Here is a 13923-nt window from a genome sequence, read left to right as displayed (position 1 = left end):
GGTGGCGTGTGGTCAATGGAACACCTGTTTCTGGACATCTGGCTCGTAGTCCAATGTTGTGCAAACGCCTTCTGATGGTTTGTGTCGACACTGGTTGCAGTACAGAATGGATCACTATGCGCCATTCTTACAATGAGACGATCCATCCATGCAGAGGTTTGTCTCCGAGCAGCTCTCACTGTCATTCCCATTTATTATTGCTCTTTCAACCTCCTGAACATGCAACATTGAGCAGTGCTGACATCTCATCCTAGGCACGTATCAATCTGACGGAGTGACAAAGCAAGGTTTCTCAGTTGAAGGATTCCGTCCCGCACAGTTTGCGACAACTGGCAATAACTGGCACGTCTATGAACAGGAGGCATCACACAATCATCCCACAACTTTGCTTTCAATCTGGCTTTTTTAATTTAGACCCCCAGATCAGACCCAAAATTAATCCAGACCCCTACATTACTTCAGACAACAGATCCAAAAAATAATCAGACCCCAGACCAAACCCCTAAATTGTTTTCAGACCCCAGATCCCTAAATTAATTCAGACCGCTTAATCAGACCTCAGACACAAAAAAATAATTAGACCCCTAAATTAATTTTCCAGACCCGACCCCCTAAATATATTCAGACTCTAAACCACTAACATACTTTAAAATATATTCTGACCCCTTATATTAATATCAGACCCCAGACCAGACCCCTATATTAATATCAGACCCCAGATAAGAACTCTATATAGATATCAAACCTCCAGACTAGACTCCCTAAATATATTCAGACCCTGACAAAAACCGCTATATTAATATCAGACCCCAGACCAGACCCCCTAAATATATTCTGACCGAGACCCACTAACTTAATTCAGACCCCAGATCAGACAGAAAAAAAGTCCACATCATATACTCACAAAAAAAAGCCCATACTTAACCCTCCTCGCTCCCGGTACTTGTGCAGCTCCGGGTGCGGTTGCATGGGGTCCTGACACCATCCAGCATCAGGACATTGTGTGCTCCACAGCAGACTATATCCTGAAACTTGGCCAGCATCTTGTTCCAGTGGTGGGTCTCAAGGGGCTAAGTATACAGGCCATTCCAATAGTATACAGGCCATTGGATTATTCCAATAGATAACTGACTTTTTTTTTTCTTGAATGTGGAGGGAGGGTCCATTCTGCCCTCCTCTACATTATGTGCCCTGGGTGTGCCCCGGTAGCCTCTCCCTAGCTACACCCCTGATTTGTATCCATATTGAGGCCACATTGTAGGGCATTGAATTTCTTTAACTTTCTATATTTTAGGGTCTTGTGTTTTAAAGTTTACCATCAGGACTGTAACCCTAAAGTCCTCAACACTGTGGTTCCTTTGGCAGAAGTGTGCTCCAACTGGCATGTCCACATTTCCAGGGGAGGACATACCATTAGTGCAACCTGTGCAGCTGCACAGGGGCCCAGTAAGTAATTAATTAATTTTATGGCTAACAATTACTTATAAATTGTTAGAGAGACATAAGGGGGTGATTTATGATGAGATAGTGGAGAGCGAGCAAGGGGCCCATATTCTGTTCTTGCATGGAGGCCCTCAGTTGTCTGTGTCCGCCACTGCATATTACCATGAGTTATGTTTGACCTGTGACCTGTCTCTGGTGCACTGTCTGTCCAGTTTTTCCCACATATAGTCCTGCAGTGAAGCATTTAATACACGTGTTAGGTAGACCACATTGGATAAGCTGTAAGGGAATAAACATTTTACTTTGTGTTCCTCCTGGCAGTGTGGACACTGGTTTTGCATCTTTTTTTCAAGCAAGGTAAAATGTCATTATCTGGAGGCTCATTTAAAGACCTTCTCACTATGATAAGTTTGGATGTTGTCTGTATGCCAATAGTGAAGGTTCTGGGAATATATTTTTATAATATTTCTTCCTCTTCCAGTATCGGTTAGTGTTCATTCATAGTTTTACATAGATCCCCAAAATTAGAAGTGACCACAAGGAAAATGCGTTTTTTGGTTTTGAGTTTCCTTGAATTTTAGGATGAATTGTGATGCTAATCTTGACTGTCTGTTTGTTATTTTCTAGCTATATCCGCCACAATGGTTGATATTTTTCCAGAGTTCAGGCAGATGTTTGTCACAGTCAGCAGGAACCAAGCAGGTGCAATGGTGTCTCATGGCCTGGTAGTAAATAATAGATATTTTTATATGTTTGGGTAGAAGCTATCATTTCTTTCTCTCTCCTGTTTTTCCTTTTCCAATATCTAGGTTTTTGTTTTTTTTACCGATGGCTGTTACCAGTTTATTACTGTTCCAACTTATTGTGGTGTCCATGAAATGTATTTCCTTTTTTCAAGTATGTCAGTTTTTGGATTTTGTTAAACAATATTTTTTATCAAAGGTTTTCCACAAAACAAGACACTATGATGTGACCACATTACTCATTACAATATACATTGTACAATAACTACAATATGCACATATAAGTAATGTTCACAACACCAAACCACTGACACAAAAAGTGCCACATTCCTTCTTTGTCCAAATAGAAGAGGTGCCCATATAATAACATAGACCAACAAGAATAGGCAGGGGGGGGGGGGGTGGAGTAAAGGAAGGGAGAGAAAAGGCAACCTCAATAAGACAAGGTTTAGTAAACTAAGGCAGGGAAACAAGCTAATGTCAAATTATTTTTACTACATTTAGTGATATAAGCACATCGTTTCAGACTATATGTAAGAAACAATAAAGTTTTACACTAGAAGGATTGTATCTCATTACATAAATAAGGCTGGTAAGAGGTTAACAAATGGGTTTTTTAGCCAATACTTCCATTGATGTCGCAGTTTAGTCCTGGAGAGCAGGTCAACAGCGTAAATAAACTCATGCTGCACTTGTTGGTTAACTGCCGCAATAACTTCCGATATTGAAGCCGTGAAGGAAAGCTTCCAGTTATGAGCAATTACATTCTGGGTGGTCATGAATATATGAGCAAAAACCCATCCATTAGCATGCGGAATACTATAAAGGCCTAGGAATAGCATTGCTAGGACTGGGGGTGGGCTGAGATTTAAACGGTGACTTGAGGGAGCAAATTAAAAACCTCCTGCCATTGTACCTGTGTTAATCCTGGCTATCCATGACAGACTGACTAAGGTATATTTATCATTATGTTTATTTTATTCTATGAGCAATGAGTGAAAGTTAACTTATCCTCTATGTTGTATAGGAGAAGTAAACAAAATAGCTTAAAAAAAAATATATGGTCAGGGGACCAAGAGAGACACTGTGCATCAGTAGAGGGCTTTATAAATTCCCCCAATTGAGTTTGTAATTGGAAACTAGAGGACACTGAAAGGATTTTGCAGAGTTTATAAAAGTTACAGAAAATGTAAAAGATAATATTACATCATCAGCATAAAGTCCAAAGACGGGTTTGGTGACCCACTTTCACCCCTCAATCTTCCCAATAATTCATCAGTTTATTCGCAAGAGACTCCATCACAAGAGTAAAAATGAAGGGTGAAATAGGCATCCCTGGCGAGTGCCATTAGTTATACCGAACGGTTTGGATATAAAATCTGAGGCTAACACTTTGGCAGAAGGTACAGAGTATGGGCCATTATGGATTGCAATATGTTACCTTGAGAATTAAATTTATGCAAAACTGCCTCCAGGAACCCCCAATGCATCCTATCAAGCACTTTCAGTATCTCTTGATAGAAAGATGGTGGGGGATCTGGAGTGCTCAGCTATTCGGAATAGCTCCTGGTTTCATCCTTACACTGCCTTAGACAAAACCCATTTGATCCAAGGACAGTAGAGATGGGAGTATTTTATGTATCCGAAAGGTAATTATTTTGGAAAAAAGCTTGAGGTCATTAATCAATACCAAAATGAGTCGGGAATTAGGGGGAGCATCATCCGGTTTTCTGTGTTTAGAGAGAGTAATAATAGTGGCCAAGAGCATTTTCGCTGGGATGTGACCAGAGGACAAAAAGTTGTTTGATAATTTATTTAGATATGGGAGCAGAATCTTGTGGAACTTACATTAATATTCAGAGATATAGTTATCTGGGCCAGGAGTTTTTTTTTGTTTTTGAAGATTTTTTGGCCTGTGATATTTAATTTTTGGAAATAGGGTTATTTAAGGTTGCCAACGTGTCCTGAGACTATGTCCATAAAAGAGGTAATAAATGGAGGAATGGGTTGTGCAGTCACATCATCATTCTTAAAATTATATAAGGATTTTCAGAAATCAGCAAAAGCGTCTGCTATCTTTTGGATGTGCGTGACAGTAGACCCATTTGAAAGCCAAAATTAATATTAGAGGGCGCTTTACTTCTATTGATCCTTTTTGCTAGAAGAGCTCCTGCCTTATCTCTCATATGGTAATATTGGGCTTTAGTACGCCCCAATACTTAATAGAGGAGGCTGATGGGTGGAACTTGTGCTGCGATGCCACTGCGACTCCGAAGAGGATATGTCACATATATATGCTGCCCTGCCTGAGGGATTTACCTAATTAGTGACAGACCGCTGAAATCAGCGTGTCCGTCACTACTTAATTCTGACCTTAGACAGCGCAGCATAAATATGTGACTGATCCACTTTAAGGCTGGATTCACACGAGCACATTACGTCCGTAATGGATGGAACGTATTTCGGCCGCAAGTCCCGGACCGAACACACTGCAGGGAGCCGGGCTCCTAGCATCATAGTTATGTACGACGCTAGGAGTCCCTGCCTCTCCGTGGAACTACTGTCCCGTACTGAAAACATGATTACAGTACGGGACAGTTGTCCGGCAGCAAGGCAGGGACTCCTAGCATCGTATATAACTCTGATGCTATGAGCCCGGCTCCCTGCACTGTGTTCGGTCCGGGACTTGCGGGCGAAATACGTTCTGTCCATTACGGACGTAATGTGCTCGTGTGAATCCAGCCTAAGACTAAAGTGACCCTAATTTGGATAGCCTAAAATAATGCTTGCTAACACCATTAACTACTTATGGACCAAGCCAATTTTGGACTTAAGGTTTAAGGGAATTTTTGGGGTTTTTACCTCCACACATTCTTTAAGCCATTGCTTTTTTAATTTTAAGGCTGGACAAGTCATACATTTTAAAGGCGTAATTTTTGGGAACATATATGGCAGCATTTAATTTCTATGATTCTTTTATAATGGCAAATGTCATAGCAAAAAAGCAATTCCTTCATAGTTAATTTTTTTTTACAGCTTTCACTGTTAATGTTAATAGATGTTATATCTTTATTATATGGATCATTACTAATACAGGGATACCTAACATGTAAATGTTTTTACAAATTTATAACATTTTATCAATGATCAAACTACACAGGAGTTTGGTGTCTGTTACCATGGAGAAATATAGGTCACTATAAGAGCTGTAGACATATAATTATAAGATAATTGTAGTCAATAAAATTAGCTCCATTTTTCATTTTAGATATATTTAAACAGTAATAAAAAAATGTGTTGCGAAGATGGACATTTTCCTGAAATACTTCCCAATTGTTCAATTATTCAGCTACAGTGGTTCCTGCCTTCTTTATAATTTAAATAAGTTGCATCTTTTCCAGGATGCTTAGTTTTCACTAAAATTCTGTAAAAAAGCTCTCTGCCTTTACAAGTCAATTTTAGGTACTTTCCATGACAATTCAATAATCCAATATATCTTATTAACCAGTACCCATCAGTTCCTGCTACGGAGCATCTGTCACCAAAATCCTCATTCACTATGCATTTGGAGCAATCATGATGTGCAGCAGTACAACCCTCTTAATAGGACTGTCCAAGAATCGACAATTATAACATATACACAAAATAGGTGATAATTGTCATTTTCGGGGGCCCCACCACTGGAACCAGCAAGAACCCAGTGAGCAAGAGCTAGAATGGAGTGACGGGCGAGCATTCGCCCACCATTCCTTTTAATGTCTATGGGACTGGCGGAATGTAGTGGCAGTAGGCATGCTTAACTGCCACTCCATTCAATGAGCTCCTCACTGTGGATGAGCAGTGAGGAGAAACAAAGGTCTGTAACATATGTTTTTGCGATAAGTGGGGGTCCCAACGGTGTGGCCCCCAGTAATTAGACAATTATCACCTAACTTGTGGATAAGTGATAATTGTCAATTATGGAAATAGCCCTTTTAATATATAATGTACTCATTTTGGAAATCCTGGGAAACTTTTGAAGTATAAGAGTAAAATTGCCCATACACATTAGATAAAAATCAGTTGAATGGCGGGAACAGACGACTATTTAATGGGGATGGTGGTCTCCTGATTTTCCCCCAAAAGCAGACATCATGGAGGAATGAGAGTTATCAGGCCTTTTGTATTTCCGCAAAGATAGGCCGCTGCCCGAGGGATGTGGCAGAGGCTTATTCCCTTCTTCTATTGAAAAAGCCATGGTGGTGTCAGGAGGTAGAACAATGCCACCTTTGTCCACAGGCTGTGTTTGGTATTGCAGCCCATCCTAATTTTCTAATCTTAAAAGACCCCTTTAATTCCACCATTTAAGCTTTGCAATCTAAAAAGTGGGAAATACATAAGTGAAGTGAACTTATTTACAACTGGAGTCAATTCTACCAAGCATCAAACATGCAAACTTGGGCCTGGTGAGTTCTGAATTTCATAATTATTGTCACTCTACATGTGGCTTTTTACCGCTTTGGTCAAATGGCTAGGAAACTAGTGATGGCTGACACTTATAATATTGTGAAACAATATGTGATATGTAAAACATGTTTAAAATGTTATCATATTATGAAAGGGCTTCTATGACACAAATCGGTCTACTTGAAAAATTTAATAAATGGCTTTCTTCTTAATGCAATGATGCCACGTTGCAAATGTCCCTTTTTACCAGGGAAAGCCCCTACAACACCTTATGGCTTCTGGGTTAATTTTTATTTATTTTTTTTGCATGGCTTTCTGTAAAAAATAAGAACCGTACTGAGTCAATTGAAGACTGAGATATCTATAATTTCCCTCACAAATTTTCCTAACGTGGTATTTTAGTTATTGGCCAGTGTAATGTATGAGTCTTAAAAAGTAGCTTCAAAGTCCGAGATGATCAAGATACTTTCTTTTAAGTTTTCGTTTGAGGTTAACCACAGTTTGCTGTATTGTTTAAAGGAGAACTGTCACATTTAAACTTCCTCTTTTCTTCAGGTCAGATTATCCATTACACTAAACTTACAAATGAATTAACAATCTTCAAGCTCAAATGCTAATAAGGACAAAAAGTATTTGCTCTATGTTGTCAGATGAACTTTAATTACACCCCATAGACATTCCTCTTCCATCCCATTCTTTAGGGATGCAAAGCTCCAGAACCAAACACTTAAAATGTAAGGATCATATGAACAAATTAAATGCATGTCTGTCAAAATAGTTTAAAGGGTAACTAAACTTTCAAGAAACTTCTGACATGTCATAGTGACATGTCAGAAGTTTTGGGTGAGCGCTGAGCCGCTTAGTTTCTGATCGGCTTTTCTCGGAAAGCCGAGCAGTTGGTGTATGTGCTCATAGCCTTTCTATTGAGCCCTTCTGCCTCTTCGTTTTAGTGATCGGTGGGGGTCTCAGTGCTCGGACCTGCAGCAATCAAAACTTCTAACATTTCACTATGACATGTCAGAAGTTTTTTGAAAGTGTAGTTACCCTTTAAGTATTTTTATGCTAGTTACAGTACGTATATCCCTGGAGAAACGCCATCACCATCCTTCCTTACTTATGACTGTACTCAACCTCCTTTTTCACACATACACCGTGTAACAGATTTTTTTTTTTAGAAGTAAAAAAACTCAAAATGCACTGTTTCAAATTATTATGCACAACAGAGATCAAAACATTTTAAAGGTTTTAAAGAGAACAAAATGGTAATTTGTTGAATTTGCAGCATCAGGAGGTCATATCTACAGAAATCAAAAGCTCTTTCAATCAAAAAAAACTTAACAGGCTAAGTTACATGTTAACATAGGACCCCTTCTTTGATATCACCTTCACAATTCTTGCATCCATTGAATTTGTGAGTATTTGGACAGTTTCTGCTTGAATATCTTTGCAGGATGTCAGAATAGCCTCCCAGGGCTTCTGTTTTGATGTGAACTGCCTCCCACCCTCATAGATATTTTGCTTGAGGATGTTCCAAAGAGGGCACATAGACCATCTTTCAGTTGTAGAACAAAATACACTTAGGGACTCGGAAGAATTACTTCTTGAGAACTCCACCACAATAGAAGGGAATGAGACAGGATTTTCCGTTTCCAACAAGAACAACAAGAAAATTCAATCTAAAAACCGTGTAATGCCCTCACTTGATAACTGTCCGGCGATCAGAGTTTTTATAGATTTAGTAGCAAATGATCTACTATCACTGCCCGCTGAATGCCCATTTAATAATCTTAGTCCAGATGAAGAAAGGGCCTTGCAACTAATGAAAAAGTGGGATGATGTGGTTTTTAAAAACTCTGACAAAGGGGGTAATGTGGTCATATGGTCTAAAGATCAGTATCTGCATGAGGCGAAGAGACAATTAATAGATAAAGCATGTTATCGCCCACTATGAGGTGACCCCACAGCACAGTTTGTCACTGAATACAATGACATGGTTCTAGAAGGTTTTGAAAGAGGGGCAATCACTGCTACTGAGAGAGATTTTCTCAAAGTGCAAGATCCTAGAATTGCAACATTTTACCTTTTACCCAAGACCTATAAGAACCCGACTAACCCCCCAGGGAGGCCTATTGTCTCTGCTGTGGGAAACGTGACAGAAAATTGCAACCACTGGTTGGACCAAGAATTGCGAGAATTTGTCTACCAGTTACCCTCCCACACCAGGGACACTCTGCAAATCCTAAAGGACCTGGATGGTAGCTCCCTGGAGGTGAATAAATGGTTAACTACCTGTGATGTGGAGTACCTATACACCAGTATTGACCATGACACTGGTTGTACTGCAGTTTCATTCTTTCTATTAAGAAATGGAAATTACGATCCCACCCGTAGGACCATTTTCCTACGTGCACTTATATTCATTCTCAAATACAACTCCTTTATTTTTGATGGACGGTTCTACTTACAAGTACGCGGAACGGCGATGGGAGCGGCAGTAGCACCAACCTTTGCGAATCTCTATCTCGGTTGGTAGGAATAAACATTTGTCTTCTGTCCCTCAATGGATAATTTTACAGCTAAGATCAATATTTGGCACCGTTATATTGATGACATTATATTCATTTGGAATGGTGCCCCTAACGATTTGGAAAACATCATAAAAAGAATTTTGAACACCAATGACTTCAATCTAAAATTGACCTTGGTATACAATCAACATTCAATTCCTTTTCTTGATGTAAAGTTCTTCACAAATGAACACGGCATAATTGAGACCGATTTCTTTCGTAAGAATAAGGCTAAAATAGCCTTTTAGATGCCACTAGTGCTCACTCAGTAAACATCATCAAAGGAATCCCTAAGGGGAAATTTCTGCGTCTCATACTGTAACAACAGGGGGGTTGGGAAACAGACAGTGAGCCCTGATCTACCCACCACTCAGTCCCTGCCTACTTGCAACGACCCGCCCTAGGCGACGGGGTACAACTGGGCGACGGTCCCTACGCTCAGTAGGTGCACGACAGACAAACAGACAAGGGGACACAAGCAAAGGGAAATGGGGTAGTTGCCCACGGCAACACCGTGAGCAACAAGAGAGGTGATCGAGCCGAGTCAAACCAGGAGTGTACGAGGTACCAAACACAGAGCAGGAGAGTAGTCAGTAAGCCGGGGTCAGTATGAAGCAAGGTCAAATAGCTAGGAGCTGCAGCAAGGCCAGGAAACCACACGAGAAGAATCACAAGCAAAGGAGGAACAGGAAAGGCAGGTATAAATAGACAGAGGGCGGGAGCTAGCTCCGTCTGGCCAGGCTGCGATAGGCTCTCCCACTCCTAAGCCTGCCATCCTGAGTGGGGGAAGATGGAGTCAGTCTCAGAGACATAGAACCAGGTGCAGACTGATCACCCATGGGCGTATACACAGAAGTTGTGCCTGGCAGATCCTTTACAGTACCCCCCCCTTTTATGAGGGGCCACCGGACCCTTTCTAAGTGGACCTGGTTTATTGGGGAAACGAAGGTGGAACTTCCTGACCAATACCCCAGCATGAACATCCCGGATGGGTACCCAAGTCCTCTCCAATGGACCAGGTACTGGATGGAGCCTTGGACAATCTTGCTGTCCACAATCTTGGCCACCTCGAATTCCACCCCCTCAGGGAACAGGAGGTTTCCTCGAGGGAGCCAAGGACGGGGAGCAGCGTTTAAGGAGGGAGGCATGAAACACGTCGTGTATATGAAAAGATGGGGGCAACGCCAGTCGGAAGGAGACAGGATTGAGGACTTCAATGACCTTATATGGCCCTATAAACCGGGGAGCAAACTTCTTGGACGGGACCTTAAGGCGCAAGTTCTTAGACGATAACCAAACCAGATCCCCGACCATAAACAAGGGGTTAGCAGAACGTCTTCTATCAGCCTGAGTCTTTTGTATGCTCTGGGACACCTCTAGGTTCTTCTGAACCTGGGCCCAGACTGTGCACAGTTCCCGATGAACGACCTCTACCTCAGGATTGTTGGAACTACCAGGTGAAACGGAGGAGAACCGTGGATTAAACCCAAAATTACAGAAAAAGGGGGAGACCCCTGACGAGTTACTGACCCGGTTATTAAGGGAAAATTCGGCGAGGGGAATGAATGAGACCCAATCATATTGACAGTCAGAGATGAAACACCTTAAATATTGTTCTAGAGACTGATTAGTCCTCTCGGTTTGGCCATTAGTTTCAGGATGGAAGGCAGAGGAGAAGGACAGATCAATCTCCAACTTTTTACAGAAGGCTCTCCAAAACAATGAAACAAATTGTACCCCTCTGTCCGAAACAATATTGACAGGGACCCCATGGAGATGCAGGATGTGTTTGACAAACAAGGTAGCTAACGTCTTAGCATTGGGTAGTTTCTTGAGGGGCACAAAGTGGCACATCTTACTGAAGCGGTCTACTACAACCCACACCACCGACTTGCCTTGAGATGGAGGCAAATCAGTGATAAAGTCCATGGAGATATGGGTCCAAGGTCTCTAGGGAATGGGAAAAGAACGTAGTAAGCCCGCTGGTCGGGACCTGGGAGTCTTGGACCTGGCACAAACCTCACAAGCGGCGACGTAGGTCTTAACGTCTTTAGGCAACCCAGGCCACCAATAGTTTCTGGCAATGAGGTGTTTGGTACCCAGGGTGCCTGGATGACCAGATAGTGCGGAGTCATGATTTTCCCTAAGTACCCTTAGCCGGAATTGCAGGGGAACAACCAGCTTGTTCTCAGGAAGGTTCCCAGTAGCTGAGCCTTGATCAGCCGCAATTTCAGAGACTAAATCAGAATCAATAGAAGAAACGACTATACCAGGAGGCAAAATACAAGCAGGATCTTCCTCCGAAGGAGGGCTGGCCATGAAGCTATGCGACAGTGCATCAGCCTTAATATTTTTAGACCCAGCCCTAAAGGTAACCAAAAAGTTGAATCTGGCAAAAAATTGCACCCATCGAGCTTGTCTCGGGTTTAGCCTCCGGGCAGATTCTAGGAAAACCAGATTCTTGTGGTCGGTAAGGACCGTTACCTGGTGCCTAGCCCCCTCCAGGAAGTGGCTCCACTCTTCAAATGCCCATTTAATGGCTAAGAGTTCGCGGTTGCCAATATCATAGTTACTCTCAGTGGGCGAAAACTTCCTGGAGAAGTAGGCACACGGACGGAGATGGGTGAGGGACCTGGTACCCTGGGACAAGACAGCCCCCACTCCCACCTCGGATGCGTCAACCTCCACGATAAATGGCTCTATTTGGTTGGGCTGGACCAGCACCGGGGCTGAGATAAAGCACTTCTTAAGGACCTCAAAAGCCTGGACAGCCTCAGGAGGCCAGTGGAGGAGATCAGCACCTTTGCGAGTGAGGTCCGTAAGAGGCTTAGAGATGACCGAGAAGTTAGCAATAAATCTCCTGTAATAATTAGCGAACTCCAAGAAACACTGTAACACCTTCAGGGAGGCAGGTTGGTCCCATTCCGCCACTGCCTGCACCTTGGCGGGGTCCATGCGGAATTCATGAGGAGTGAGGATTTGACCAAAAAATGGTATCTCTTGCACCCCAAACACACATTTTTCGGTCTTAGCAAACAGTTTGTTTTCCCGAAGGACCTGGAGCACCTTCCTGACATACTCAATGTGGGAGGACAGGTCCTTGGAAAACACAAGTATGTCATCAAGGTACACTACAAGAAATACCCCCAGGTAATCTCTTAAAATCTCATTTATGAAATTCTGGAAGACCGCGGGGGCATTGCACAACCCAAAGGGCATGACGAGGTATTCGAAATGACCCTCGGGCGTGTTAAACGCCGTCTTCCACTCATCCCCCTCTTTGATGCGGATAAGGTTATACGCCCCCCGTAGATCAAACTTAGAGAACCATTGGGCCCCCTGAACTTGATTAAAGAGATCAGGAATCAAAGGAAGGGGATACTGGTTCCTTACAGTGACCTTATTCAAGTTACGGTAGTCAATGCATGGCCTAAGACCACCATCCTTCTTCCCTACGAAGAAGAAGCCAGCACCCACCGGAGAAGTAGAGGGGCGAATGTAACCCTTGGCCAGGCATTCCTGGATATACTCTCTCATGGCTTCACGTTCGGGACAAGAAAGATTAAATATCCTACCCTTAGGGAGCTTAGCTCCTGGTACCAAATCGATAGAGCAATCGTATTCTCTATGAGGAGGTAACACTTCGGAGGCCTCCTTAGAGAAAACATCAGTGAAGTCCTAAACAAACTCAGGTAGCGTGTTCACCTCCTCAGGGGGAGAAATAGAATTAACAGAAAAACATGACGTCAAGCATTCATTACCCCATTTGGTAAGCTCCCCAGTATTGCAGTCAAACGTGGGATTATGCAACTGCAACCAGGGAAGGCCTAAAACCAAATCGGACGATAATCCCTGCATCAACAGTACAGAGCACCGCTCCAAATGCATGGAGCCAACAAGGAGTTCAAAAACAAGGGTATGCTGTGTAAAATAACCATTAGCAAGAGGAGTGGAGTCGATACCCACTACCGGGACAGGTTTAGGCAAATCAATCAAAGGCATAGCTAGAGACATAGCAAATTCCACAGACATGATATTAGCAGAAGACCCTGAATCCACGAAGGCACTGCCGGTAGCAGACCTAGCACCAAAAGAGACCTGAAAGGGAAGCAAGATTTTATTACGTTTCATATTTACGGGAAATACCTGTGCGCCCAAGTGACCTCCCCGATGATCACTTAGGCGCGGAAGTTTTCCGGCTGCTTATTCTTACGCCTAGGACAGGTGTTCACTTGATGCTTGTCATCCCCACAATAGAAGCAGAGACCATTCTTCCTGCGGAACTCTCTACGTTGTCGGGGGGACACGGAGGCCCCGAGTTGCATAGGTACCTCCGAGTCTTCCGTGGAAGAGCGAAGCAACGGGACCTCGGGAGGCATCATGGGGGAGTCAGAGGGGAAAACACAAAAACTTTCAAGTTGTCGTTCCCTGAGACGTCGGTCAAGTCGTACCGCTAAAGCCATAACCTGGTCCAAGGAGTCAGAACAGGGATAGCTAACTAGCAGGTCTTTCAGGGCGTTCGACAGACCCAACCTAAACTGGCACCTTAAGGCAGGGTCATTCCACCGAGAAACTACGCACCACTTCCTAAAGTCAGAACAATACTCCTCCACAGGTCTCTTACCCTGACGTAAGGTCACCAGCCAACTCTCGGCAAAGGCAGTCCTGTCAGTCTCGTCATAAATGAGTCTGAGAGCAGAAAAGAAAAGATCAACAGAGGAAAG

The sequence above is a fragment of the Rhinoderma darwinii genome, chromosome 7 (assembly GCF_050947455.1).
Source record: "Rhinoderma darwinii isolate aRhiDar2 chromosome 7, aRhiDar2.hap1, whole genome shotgun sequence".
In the NCBI taxonomy this organism is placed as follows: domain Eukaryota; kingdom Metazoa; phylum Chordata; class Amphibia; order Anura; family Rhinodermatidae; genus Rhinoderma; species Rhinoderma darwinii.
This window is presented reverse-complemented; position numbering follows the sequence as displayed.